We start from the raw sequence: 13,481 nt of genomic DNA, 5'->3' as shown, positions 1-13,481 counted from the left end.
CACAGGTTTGCCAGGCCTCAGGATAAGGTGCCTATCCCGGCTTTTCTGGCCAGGAACTGCCGGCCCTTGGCTTGCCATGTCTTCCCCAAGGACTTGCAGGCAGCAAGCCTCCCACCATAGCCCACACCACCCCCAGGCCGCACAGCTGCTGGGGAGAGGGCCTGACTCCCAACCTTCCAGACCCACAGACCCGACGGTCTTCTGCCCACCAGAGGGTGTTCAGCTCCCCCTCACTTCATGCCCAGGAAAGTGAGGTACCAAAGCGCTGGGGTCCTGGCTCGGCCCCAACCCCCTCAAAACCAGAGAGAAGGTAGGCACTCCCCTCTGTCGCACGGGCCATCTGGAATTGGTCCCTCTGTGTCTGGGTGTGTCTCCTCTTCTGATGAAGCGGGACACAAACCTGAGATGGAGTCTGTGTGTCTCCGCGATGCTCAACGCTCAATCAGGTGAAAGGTGAAAGGTGCGAGGGCGAGGGCGCAAGAGGCCAGGGCTGGCTGGGCCGGGAAGTTGAGAGCATCTGCAGCTTCAAAGCAACATAAGCCCCGTCTGCTCCTTTCTTCCGGGGCCTCATCAGAGCCGGCCCCTGAGGGAGACCAGGGTGGAGGAGGGTGCCTTTCTATCTCCCCTTGCTCCGCAGGCTTCGCGAGCTCCTACCCAGGGCACCTAGGGTCTTAAGATGTGGTGAATGCTTTCAGCACAGTACCCGGCCCAGGACAGGTGATGACAGGCAGATTCAGCTGCACCCAAGCGAGGGCTCCATGCTGCACACGTGGGAAGAGAAAATGCTCACACCTGAGGCTCTGTCAGAGGGTGCAAACCTGCCCTGACTCCCCCTCACCAAGCCTGGAGAGGAGGCCTCCAGGGGCCCGGGGGTGTGCCTTCCGTAAAGCACACATCATTGTACCCTCACTTCACAGATGTGGAAATTGAGGCTCTGAGAAGTTACCTGCCCCAAGGTCACACAGCTGATACCTGGAAGTCTGGTTTTGACGCCAGAGGCTGTCGGTCTGCGTTGGTGGGGGAAACACCTGCTGGGGGCCCCACCCTGAGAAGCAAGCAGGTGACCTGCGGATTTTACAGGCTGGAAGGGGGACCCCTGTCTTCTGAGGCAGGTTGGGGCAGCGAGACTCAGCACCCCTCCCCCCAAGGGATGACGAGGAGAACGGGTCCGAGGCGGGGGAGGGGTGGAGAAAATCGGCCAGGTTCAGAGCGAAGGCCCCGCCCCCACGCGGGGCTTCGGCTCTGGATCGCGGAAAGCGGCCCCTCCCCCGAGTGTGGCTGGACGGTCCCGGTGCCAAATGGCGAGGCGCGCAACGTCGGGAGGGAGGGCAGACGAGGCGGGCACGGATCGGGGTGAGGGACCCTGGGCTGAAGAGGTTTCGGGGACGGGCAAGGGCCGCGCTGGGTCGACCGCAGGGAGCAGCAGCCCCAGGCGGAGGGTGGGATGCGGACCGCCAAAGGAACCGACGCGGGGAGAGCGGTGCTGGGGAACGGGCAGGTCCTGGCGAGAAGTCGTTGTGCGAGGGGCAGGGGCGACCCGGGGGGAGGGTGCAGGACCCCAACCCAGGACCTCGCTCAGCCCGGCTGAGCCGAGCGCCCGCTCCGCCGCCGCCGCCAAGTTCCTCCAACTTTGCCCGCTGCGCTGGGAGGGCGAGGGGCCGGGGGCGCAGGGAGAGAGCGCTGGGGCGCGAGATGAGGGGGCCCGAGGTGCGGAGCCCACCGCGCCAGCCCGGGCAGCGGCTGGACTCCCGCGTCCCCAGGCTCGGCCCCGGCCCCGCTTGGACTCGGGCTCCGCCGGCTCCGCGCTTACCTGCTCGCCCGGACGCCGTTCCGGGGCTGCGCCCGCCGCCGCCGCCGCCGCCGCCGTCCTTCAAGCTCTAACTTCGCTCCGGGGATTGAAATTCCTCCCCAGCTTCGCCCATCGATCCGCGCGCCGCCCCGCCCCTCGCCTCGCGGGCAGGGGGGGCTGGATCGCGCGCACCTCCCCTGCGCGCTCCCCCCCCGCCCTGCGCGCTTCTTCCCACCCCCTTCTTCCTCCCGGCTCGGGTCCGGCTCGGAGTCTCGCGTCCTCCCCCCACCTCCCTCCAGAACCCCCTCCGCTCGCCCGGCCTCCTCGCCGCCTCGCTCCTTCCCTCCGGCGGCCCAGAGGAGGGGGAAGGGGAGGGCAGCGGGAGGGGGAGGTACTAGAAAGCGCAGGAGGGTTTCCTTTGGCCCCTCTCCTGCCCTTCCACCCACATCCCAGTGGGGGCGGGGGCGGCCCTCCGGGTGGGGGAGCGCGCAGCAGCTGTGGCCTGGAAGAGCCCTCCAGATCCCCTCCACTTTCAGCAAAGCCCAGGCGTTCTTAGGACCCGGGTCAGCCGGTCAGTTCGGCCCACCTCAAAAAAGGCAGGGATCCGGCGGCAGAGGACTGGGGGTACGGGGAGCAGGACAGACAGGGCTGGCACCCTCTCCCTAGCCCCGGCCCCCTTCCTTCCCCCACTCACCCCAACCTCTGGGAAGACTCCAGGGGGCTCTCGCGCACTCTTCCCGCTTAGTTTGACCCTCATAACCTGCGTGCGCGGAAGCCCCCCTTTGCGCAAGTTACAGGCGACGAAACCGTCCAGAGAGGCCCAGAGGCTTGCCCCCCACCACACAGCCCGTACGAAGCAGAGCCCCAGGGGCAACCTCGACCTCAGGACCGAGCCTCCCGACCCCTCCGGACTCCCTGCTCGGGCCGGGCAGGCCCCGGCAGTGCCTTGGCCAGCCCGGGTGGGCGGCCTGGCCGGCGTCTCAGGGCCCGCTCGTGTCCCCGTGCAGCCTGGCCCGTCCCCGCTGGCGCCCGCGCCCCCTCCCCGCTTCCTGTCCCCCGCCCGCCTCTGATTCCCGGCCTCAGTACCCCCGGCACGCTCTCCGCTCCCCGCCAGCAGCTGGGCAATTCACCGAGCATACAAAAGAGTTGACTCAATTCAAAGGCAGCAAATCAAGATAAATCCTATAGTGTGTGGGGACGGGAGAGTGAATGTGAATGAACGCCCACAGCACAAGCGACTCCCATAGGGACTGGCAAGTCCCCATCCCCCAGCACCACCTGGGCACCGAAGGTCCGCCAGGAAGTGGGGAGTGGGCTCCAAGCCGCCCTTCCCCAGCCAGGTGGGAATTTAGGAATTTAGGGCTTTGTGGCTCCCTCCTGCCTGCCAGGTGGGGCTCCTTTGAGGATGGGTGCAGAGCCATAAAGGGGGTGCTAGGACCAAAGCCAGTGTGCCCCCGTGGTCACAGACAAGTTCTGGGGGGGCAGTATGTCCTGAAACCTGTCACAGCTCCAGGGGGCAGGGTGAGGCAGACAGAAGGCATTTGGGCTACGTGGGGCATCTGAACCTTTCTCCTTGGGCTGCCCCTACCTGGACCCTTGTCCCAACGGCCACATGCAGGGCAAGGGCAGGCCCTTGGTCATCACCAGATAAATACTACAAGCCTCAGATGTGCCAGGCCTGGGGACCAGGGAACAGAGCAAGTGGTGAGAGGTTGCCCCCTCCTCCCTGCAAAGAGGCCTCTTCAGCTGCGGCTGGGACTGGGGAGAAACTGGTCCTCCCCCAGAGGTGACCGTGGACTCTCTTGGAAGGTCTGAGAAAGCAACCTTCCAGCCTCTGGCCTCACCAGCCCTGAGCGGGGAATGCACGTGAGGGGCCCAAGGCTCCTGGGCATCCTTTCCTAGGCAAGCCCCTGCCAGAGGTGACTCACTCCTCTTTCTGGCTGGTTCCCCCAGGCCCACTCTGGCCAAGCAGCTCCGGCTCAGGAAGGATCGGGTTGACTTGTGATGGGCCACTCTGGTGTGCCAGGGACAGTGTGAGGGCCTGCTCCTACTATTCCCCAGGTACAGGGGCTGTGAGCCCATTTCTCCCCAAGCAAGCCAAGGCCAGAGGCCTTAGAGAGCCCTTGGCCCACACTGCCCTGCTCCCCGCCTCCCCCTACCCCCCAGCCTGTATAACGCTGCCCAGAGTCAGGGCTCTGCCCTGGGGCTCACAGGCCAACTGGAGAGGTGGGAAGGGTCCTGGCACGGGGTGGGGGTGGGGGGTGGATCCCAGAGGCATGGGGCGCAGAGAGCAAATGACAGCGTTGAGGGCACAGGGGATGGGAAGTGGACCGAAGGCCAGGCTCGGGGTCCTCGCCACTAAGCCCCCCACCCCAAGCGGAAGCTGCGCAGTGGGGCTGCGACCTCATCTCCTGAGGCTCGGCTGGGTCGCCCCTCCCCCGTGGCCGCGCCGCCTGGCGGCCTGCGTGTAAGTCATTAATTCTGCTACAGAGATGCCGGCGCCGCCGCGAGGACGTCTGTCAGGGACCCAGTACTGCGCTCCACGCCCCCTGCCCCACTCCCAGACCCAGAGCCAGGGAAAGGATGCGGCTCCCAGCTCACCAAGGCTCTGGGACCGGTGGAGCACAGCGCCCGAGCTCTGGAGGCCCTCGGGGTCCCGGAGTTGACGGAGGGGGCGGGGCCGGAGGCCAGCCCTTGGGACAAAGACCCCCGAGCTGCCTGGGGTCTGGGTTCTGCAGACCGGGAGACGGGAACAAGTACCCGGTAGCCCCCGTCCCCCAAATCCTCAAATCCACTCAAGCTCGGATCTGAGTGTGGGGTGCATGAGGTGGTGGGAGCAAACGGAAACCTCCTGGGCCTTGGGGGGGGGTGCACGAAGGCGATGCTGGAAGAGGGAGCCACCAGGGCACTGCCTCCTCCCTGCACGTGCGGCTGTATCTACACCCCAAAACCCTCTCAGGAGCTTCGTGCTCCCCTCTACTCTCCATGACCTGTAGGCGGCCCATAAGCGACCACCGCACTATCCCCGCCGCTCAGACCCGGTGGCAACTCGCGCGCGGGTTGGGTGAATGGGCTGCGCGTCCGTGTGAGATTGGAAGGAAATTCCCGCTCACAGCCGGCAGTCTGGCCCCAGGGACCCCACTCCCACCCAGGGAGGAGGACTCGGCTGGAATCCCGCTGGCCTCGGCAGCCACAGGCCACACCGCACAGTTTGAGAAGAGAAAAAGTTGGGGGGCGACACCCAGAGACCTGAGAGGAAAGAGTGGACGAGGAGCAGGGGGCGTGGAAGGAGGGGCGACAGGATGAGGATCATGAGAGCTGGGGAGGGGGCCGGCTCCGGGCCTGGGGTCGCGCCACACCCCACAGCCAAGCCCAGCTTCACGGCTTCCCGGGCAGAGAGGTTCGGGTCACAGGCGCCTATTAATAGCCTGGAGCCCGGCCCTTCCCGCGAGCTTGGCAGCAGCGGGCAGAGCCAGGCGGTCAGATTGGGGGGGGGGCTGTAACACCCCCTCCAAGGGCTCCAGCAGAGCAGTGCTCACTCCCCACCACCGCTGTATGAAGGCTAGACACCCATAGTCCACTCCCTGCTCACGCTGGACTACAAGATAGGGTACCAGATGGGGGGCTGTCTCCCCGTCAACTTGGGGCGCGAGGCTACCACTGTTCACTCGCAGGCAGGACCACCGACTCCCACTCTCCCTGCCTATTCCGCCCTTCGTGCTCACAGCGCTCAGGAAAGTTTCGGGGTCCCCGCGGCGCCGCCTAGCCCAAGGGGTCCGGAGTCCCGGGCCTTCGGGCCGCGGCGTAGGGGAGGGAAGTTTGTCCGGCCGGAGCTCGGCGACTGCTAACTTCGGGTGCGCCCGCCTCGGAACCCGAGGTGGGGGGAGGTGCCCAGGAACCGCGGACCCAACGCGCCACAGCCAAAGCCCTACGGGCGGAGGGACTCAGCCCTGGCGTGGACGCTCAGGGCAGGGCGCGGGGACTGGAGCGGCCCCGGGACTGGAGCTGCCCGGGCTGTGAGAGCCGCTGGGACCTCGCGCCCGCCCCCACCGCCGCCCGGGAGAGCATCTTCCCTACCTCCCCAGGGGCGGGGACCCACTGGCCGCGCAGCTGCGGTAGAGGGGACCCCCGCCCCTCAGCCCCCGCGCAGCCCCCTCCCCCACAAACCCCTTCCTACCTGGGCCGGGGTGCGGGCCCGGGGCTGGAAGCACGGTCACGGGCGAGCGGAGCGCGCGCGCCCAGGTCCCCGGAGAGCAGCGGCGGCGGCGGCGGCTTCCCCTCCTTTCTCCTGCTCTTCCTCCTCCGGCCTCGCTGGCTCCAGACAGATCTCCTCCCCCTCGCGCCCTGCCCGCCCCTCCCGGAGCCCGCCGGGCTGGGCTCGGCCTGCGACGGGGAGCGGAGCGGAGCCGCTGGGAGCCGGGCTGCGGCGCTCACTGCGTCAAGCGCGGGGCGAACGCGGGGCGGCGGTGGGGACCGCGCGCTGTGAGCCCAGGGCCGGCCTGGCAGGCGGGGGAGCGGCGGCTCGGGCTCCGGCTCGGGCTCCGGCTCCGGCTCCGGCGCGGGCGCGGTGGCGGCGGCCGCGGCCTCGCCGAGGTTGTAGCACATTCTTTCTGAGCGTGATCGAAGGTTTCGTGTAGGAGCCAGAGCGGGGAGGGCTGGAGGAGGGGCGGGGGACGCGGGCGGGGGCGGCCGGAGGGGCGGGCGGCAGTGTCGCTCCCGCACGTCGGTGGACTGGGGGTGTCCGGAGGGTGACGCGGGAGGGGAAGTTGGAACATGCTGTGGGGGCGGCTTGGGGAGCCCAGAGGCATCCTCGCCCCCTCCTTCTGGTTCGCCCTGCGCGTCCCTGCCCCCGCCCCAGGCCACTGTTCCAGCAGAAGCCCCCGAAGATCTAGGAGTCGGGACACTTGGTGGCATTGGGAGGTGCGAACCTGGGGCGGGGATGTGCACGCGCGTGCGGGCATGGCCGTGTGCACACACACCCGAGGAACCGTGTGAAAGTTGACCCGAAGTCAGACCCTGTGTGGGAGCGCGCGTCCGCGAGTGCAATTGCAAAGCCCGCAGGGGCGCGCGTTTCCGGGATGGGGAGGGCCCGGCACGTGCGGGGGTGGGGGCGAAAGGGTGGTCGCATCCTCAAGGACTTGCTCTCCTCCGGATCGTTGACCCCCAACTAACACATCCATTGCTCCCCCGCCCCCCGCCCCGGCTTTCAGCTGGGGGTAGTGCAGGAGGGGGGTGAGATCAGCCAGGTTCCTTCTGATTCTCGGAAGGTTCGATTTAGCGGATTTTCCTCCGACCGATCCCCCTTCCCCTTCATTCGCCTTCCGAATCTCTGGGTGTTCGAAGTCGCTCGGTCGGCCTTTAGACTGGGTTCTAGATCCGCAGCCCCCTCGTCGCCCCGAGCCCGCACCCAGCGGCCACACCGCCTCCCGGGGCGGCTCCCACTTCCCACCGCCGCTGCCCAGCCTGCGGCTTGCGCGTTGGGTGAAAATTCCAAACCAGGCTCAAGAGCGCCCCCGCCCGGCACGGCCTGGGCGCCGCTTCCCGAGCGGCCGAGCTGGAGCTGCGGAGCCAAGACCCCCGCGGGCGCGGGAAGAGACCCTCCGGACGCCGCCCCCTGCGCTGCGCCCCTGCCCGGCGTCGTGCCCCGACCTGCGAAGGGAGAGAGAGGCGGCAGGATCGACCTGTGCGCCGGCAAGCGCGCGCTGCAAAAGGGAGGGGGCGACTGGAGGGTGAGGGGCGCCTCTCCCGGAGGAGGCCCCAGGACCGGCGGGAGGCAGCGAGCAGCGGGCCAAAGGCTGATGCGGCGGCGACGGAGGATGGGCGCACGGGGCTCTGGTTCGGGGTCCGGTCCAGCGGCCTGTCCGCAGCCCATAACTCCGTCCAGCCTGCGGCGCCAGCTGCCCGCCCTCCAGCTCCTCCCAACCCCACCCCGCGCCTCCGCCAGATGTCCCTGCAGGAGAGCCGAGACCCCAGAGGGGGCCAGGGTAGAGGATGTGCCACCACCTTTCGCCTGGACTCTTGCACCCGGAGGATGATGGTCAATGACGGGGGCCCTGTCTTCGGGCTGTTCTGTCCTTGGGTCCATGAGCAGGGGCACTCAGACTTCCTGGGAACAAGAAGTGGGGGCAGCGGCTGGCCTTGAGGGTCTCTCTTGCCTACATCCCTAATGGAGGTGCCCTGCCTCTCTGCAGGCTAGGCCGGCACGCCACCCCTGTTCCCACGTTCTCTCTCCCCAACTGGCCACGGCCTTGCAAGTCCCTGGCCTGGTTCCCTGAGAGGGGCTCTCCTGCCGCTTATCGAGGCCTTTCTGGCTCCAGCTCCTTAAGCTGTTGAAATATGTCCTTGTTTGTTCTGTGAGGGCACAGCCTGGCTGCAGAAAGGCTGGACACCCCTCAAGCTGGGAATGGGAGACCCCAGGGCAGACCTGGAGGGAGGAGGCGGAGGAAGGCCGGTCTTCTCTGGGCTAAACAGCCAAAGCTCTCTCTCCCTGGTGTGTCTGCTGCGAGGCAAGATCTTGCTCTCCCCACCCCCCCCCCCAGGCTCCCATCTCCTCCTGCAAACCCCCACGCAGCCTCTGTTGTAGACACACACATTACACCCACACACTGCATGTCTACACACAGCCCTAATCTCACCCCACCTGCCCATCCCCCCACACTGAGTTATCTGGGCAGGAACATGGACTATTCCTCCCACCCTCACCAAAGCCTGGCTACACCAATTAGCTGGTATAGCCAGTTAGTTGTAAGGGCATCCTGTTCCAAACACCTCAAATCAAATGCACTCCAAGCCCACACCTAGCCGTCTCTCTCACACACACACGTGCACACCCATATGGAATTTTAACAGTTACCTCCATGTGTCAAAGCATGTGCTTGCTGCTTGCATCAATTCAGTTCATCCTCACAGCCACCCCAGAAATGAGTCCTATTGACATCTCCCACCTCACAGGGAGACCAGGACTCTCACTCCACAGGGACTGGGGCGGCAAGATTCTTGTTTTTATCATAACAAACCAGCCACCATATCAGGACTCACCCCAGAGCTGTTTGCAGAGAGGCAAGCTGGGCGGTGAGCTGCTCAGGCCTGGGGCTGCAGGGCTGCCCCCTCGCCCAGCTGCCTATGCCCCAGATACCCTGGGATCCCCCAGCCAAGTACTGTCCACATCGGATCTTCCAGACTGTGACCTCAGGGGAGCAGGACAGTCTGACTCACCTCTGAATCCCCGCTCTTCCCACTGGACCAACACGGAAGCAGTTACCCAGTGCAGTTTCCAGATCAATGGGGACTCTCACATGTCTCTGCACCCCATGGCTGTCTCCTCTCTCCTCTAAGGATGGCCTGGTTGGCAGTGACTGACCCAGGCAGGTAACCTGAGGGTGTGCATGGAAAGAGAAAAGGACACAAGTGGCTGGGATTAATGTAGGGGAGAAGAGCCCGAGAGATGGTACCCGGAGAAAAATGGAGACAGTCTCTTCCTGTGCCCAGAACTTCATAGTAACAACAGACACCAAAAAACCCCAAAGCCATAAAAATTTATACCCCATGCAAAGTGCCAATGTCTCATATGTAAAGAGCTCTTACAAATCAATAAAAAAAAATACCCAAGGAGGGGGCATAGGCAGAGAACAGAAAAGGAAATAAAAACACATGTACAAAAAAGTGCCAGTCTCACCCTGCACAACAGAAACGCAAATTAAAACCACTCTGAGAGGTGGTTTTTTTGTTCATCAGATAGGCAAAGAGTAAAACTTAGTGACCCACCGTGTTGCAATGGTGTGGGAAGCAGACAGTCTTGGAACCTCTGAAACAATGCCCAAATTCCAAATACATGTACCCTTTGGCCCAGCATTTACTTCTAGGAATCTGTCCTCCAGAGACTGCTCGCAAATGTGAAAAATGATATATCACCGCATACAAGGTTATTCACTGGAGTACTCTGTGTAACAGCAGCAAATTTGGAGCGCTCTAAGTGCCAGCCGGCGGCGGCGCGCCGGGAGGCCCGCGGCGCGCCATCAGACATGCGTGCTGCCAGGTGAGCGCAGACTGCTCTGAGTCCGTCTCCAAGGATGGTCTGTAGGGGAAAAAAACAAGGAGCAGAACACTGCATGTAGTACTTTTTCTCCTTGCATCTGTGCACCAAAAGGGTACAACGAGATGACGTTTTATTTGCTATTATGTGCAAAACTGTAGGCAAATTGGAGAGCTGGGAGACACAGAGAGGGCAGAGAGGAGGGATTTACTTAAAGATATGTTTTAACATATTATGTATTGACAGTGAAATTCACCCTTCTTAAGGGTACAGGTCTGTGGGTTGACAGACGTATACATCTGTGGAACCACCACCCTAGTCAAGATAATGCACATCTCCATTGCCCCAGAAAAATGAGACCTTCCACTGTGTACCCACATCTGCCAATTGAATTTTGTACAATGTGCATACGTTTCCTTTTGTAATAAATTTGTACACAGAAGTTACAATGAAAAATTGTTTCGTATCTGTCATCTCCTCTGGTCCCCACGGGACCCAGCAAGGCAGGTCTCTCAGCCCCCTTGTACACATCAGACTGGGCTTCGTGGGCGACACTTTTGACTGCGGAATCCCCAGAGAGCCGAGCCATGACTTGAGCTCAAGGCTACCTTTTGTTTTAACAGCTTTTTTGAGGTCAGATTTATATACCATACAATTCACCCATTTCAAGTGGATAATACAGTGATTTTTAGTATATCCAGAGTTGTGCGACCAACACCACAAATTTAGAACATTTTTCACCCCAAAAGGAAACCCCAGTAGCCATTAGCAATCACCCCCCATTCTCCACCACCCCCCCCAACTCTAGGCAACACTAACCCACTCTCTCTCTGTGTGGATTTGACACTTGGGATATTTCAAATCAGTGGAATCACCGGCTTCGGGGTCTTTTGTGACTGGCTTATTTCGCTCAGCGCGATGGTTTTTGGTTTTTTGGTTGTTTTGTTTTGTTTTGTTTTGTTTTGTTTTGTTTTAAACATTGTCCTGGGAGGGCCTTGGTGAAACAAGAGAGCTTTAGATTATTTATTTTTCTTGGAGGGGGATACTGAGGAGGCTGGACCCAGGACCTCCTGTGCGTAAGCATGAGCTCTACCGCTCGGGCTGCGCCCTCCCCCGAGCGCTGTGCTTCTGAGAGCGGGGATCACTGCCTCGTTCCTGCTAACTGTCTAATAACATTCCTTTGTGCGGGTGGCTCGCATTCATTGTCCACTCATCCGCTGATGGACATCTGGGTTGTTTCCACTTTGGGGATATTGCAAACATGCTGCTGGGAACATTTCCACAGGCGTTTTCACGTGAACACACACTTTCATTTCTCCTGGGTACGCACCTAGGACTGGAATTGCTGGGTCACATGGTAACCCCACGGTCAACATTTTAAAGAATTCCCAGACTGTTTCCAGAGTGGATATATTCCACATTCCACGGCGGCCTGAGTTTCTCTCCCTCTGCGTCCTCGCCAACACTTGCTTCCACCTGTCTGTCTGATTCTAGCCAACCCGGGGGCGAGCAGTGGTTCCTCACTGTGGTTTCGGTTTACATTTCCCGGTGGCAAAAAATGTTGAGCGTCGTTTCATGAGCTTCCTGCCCATTTGAGTATCTTCTCTGGAGAAATGTTTATTCAGATCCTTTGTCCATTTTTAAATCGGGCTATTTACCTTTTTATTATTGAGTTGTAAGCATTCTTTGTATATTCTAGACACAAGTTCCTAATTAGATTTATAATTTGCAAATATTTTCTCCTGTTCTGTGTGTTGTTTTTTCACTTTCTTGTTGGAATTGTTTGCAGCACAAAAGTTTTCAACGTTGACGAATTCCCATTTTCCCTTTGTGTTGCTTCTGCTTTTGATGTCCCTGCGAAGCCTTCGCCTAAGGTGCAGGTGTACTCCTCTGTTTCCCTCTAGGAGTTCTATAGTTTCAGCTTTTATATTTAGGTCTTTGATCCACTGAGTTCATTTTTCAAACGGCATGAACTAGGGGTCCAATTTCATTCCTTGGCGTGTGTTGCTGGGCCCGAATGGTCCCACCGCCGTTGGTTGAAAGGACTGTTCTTTCTCACTCACTTGTCTCGGCGCCCTTGTGGAAAATAAAGTGACCATGGTATCTGTCAGGGCGCAGCTCAGCGGTGGAGCGCACGCTCAGCATGCACGAGGTCCTGGGTTCAACCCCAGCACCTCCATTAACAAATAAAAATAAAGTGACCCTCAGGGTGTGGGCTTGCTTCTGCAGCCTCCGTCCTACCCCACCGGTGTACGCCCCCATCCTTCTGCGGACCACTCTGCCTCGATGGCTGTAGGAGGTTTGACAGTGGAACTGTGTGACCCTCTGCTTTGTTCTCTTTTTTAGGGGGGAGGACAACTAGGCTTATTTATTTGTTTATTTTAATGGAGGTGCTGGGGATTGAACCCAGGACCTCGTGCATGCTGAGCACGCGCTCTGCCGCTGAGCTGCGCCCTCCCCCGCTGCTCTGTGCTTCTTCACGATCGTTTTGGTGCTTCTGGCCCCTTTCTGTTGAACCCAGTGCAGACCCCGGCTGCCCCTCGGCCGCCCGGAGCGCCTGCAGCTCACGTGGCAGCCCTGACAACCCAGCATTGCCAACAGCGGGATGCTGCCAACAAGGGCACACTCTTGAAGCACCTGCTGTGCACCTGTGCCCACCGTGTGTAAGCACTCGGTCTTTGTTAATTCTTTCACGCCTCGGGGGTTGATACCAGCACCACGCCCACTTTCCAGTGAGGCCACTGAGGCACCAGGAGGCTGAGAAACTAGTCCAAGGTCACAGGGTCAGTAAACTGCTGCCACGGTCCAGCCGCTTGTCTGCAGCGTCAGAAATTGTTTTCCACATTTAATCTTGAAATTTTTCATACATACGGAAGAATCAAAATAATCTGATAGCGAACACCCAAACACCTAGCACATGGACTCCATGACTGACATCTTGCTACGGGTGCCTTATCCCCTCTCTCCAGCCCTGCATCAGTCAGCTGCCTTCCAAGTAAGCTGCAGGCGTCCAGCCCCTTCACCCCTGCGGAAGCAGCGCGCACAGCGCGAGCTAGAGGTCAGTGCCTGTGACGGGTCTGAAATTCCCTTGAGTTAAACTGATACACAGTGAGATGTAGAACTGTGGGGGGAGGCATCTAATGCCGGGACGGGCGGCATTTCTGCAGCCCAAACCCCTGCTGAGATACAGGACATTCATTCCATAAGTCCCCGCAGTGCCCCGGCCCTTGCAGAGGCCACCCTGGTTCTGACTTTTCCACCGGAGGTTGGTTCACTCTGTTCCAGAGTCTCATGGACTTGGGATCGCAGAGTGCGTCCTCCCTGCGTCTGGTTCCTTCTGGCCGGCACGGGCTTTCTGAGTTCGTGCCTGGTCCTGTGTGTGTCTGTCGGCTGCTCTGTTTTGCTAAGCGGCAGAGTCCTCCAGCGCATCACTGCCCGCTCCACGCCCTCCTGGGGGTGGGCGCCCCCGTTCTGCACCACTGCTAGCCCCATTTCTCAGTCTGAGGAAGGCAGAGAGCCTTTCCCAGCGGATACCACATTGCTCCCCCACAGCCTCCGCTCCGGCCCCTGCACCTGCCCACCTGTGTGACCTCTGTTCACATCTGCCTTCCCCACCCACCTGCTCCTCGGGGCTGTCTTTTCAGCTGCACAAGCTTCAGA

The 13,481-nt window shown here is 61.2% G+C and overlaps 1 protein-coding gene across 1 annotated transcript in view; it reads right to left on the bottom strand.

The window, feature by feature from the left end:
• Window positions 1–6,433, bottom strand: part of ELFN1 (extracellular leucine rich repeat and fibronectin type III domain containing 1) — a 63,291-nt gene extending 56,858 nt beyond the window's left edge. The window contains 1 exon segment of the mRNA XM_032459888.1: window positions 5,967–6,433. The gene's annotated coding sequence lies outside the window, so the exon portion shown is untranslated.
• Between the last annotated feature and the right edge of the window lie 7,048 nt (window positions 6,434–13,481).

Source organism: Camelus ferus, chromosome 18 (assembly GCF_009834535.1).
Source record: "Camelus ferus isolate YT-003-E chromosome 18, BCGSAC_Cfer_1.0, whole genome shotgun sequence".
NCBI lineage: Eukaryota > Metazoa > Chordata > Mammalia > Artiodactyla > Camelidae > Camelus > Camelus ferus.
The sequence above is the reverse complement of the archived record's forward strand: the minus strand, read 5'-3'. Positions and strand labels throughout refer to the sequence as shown.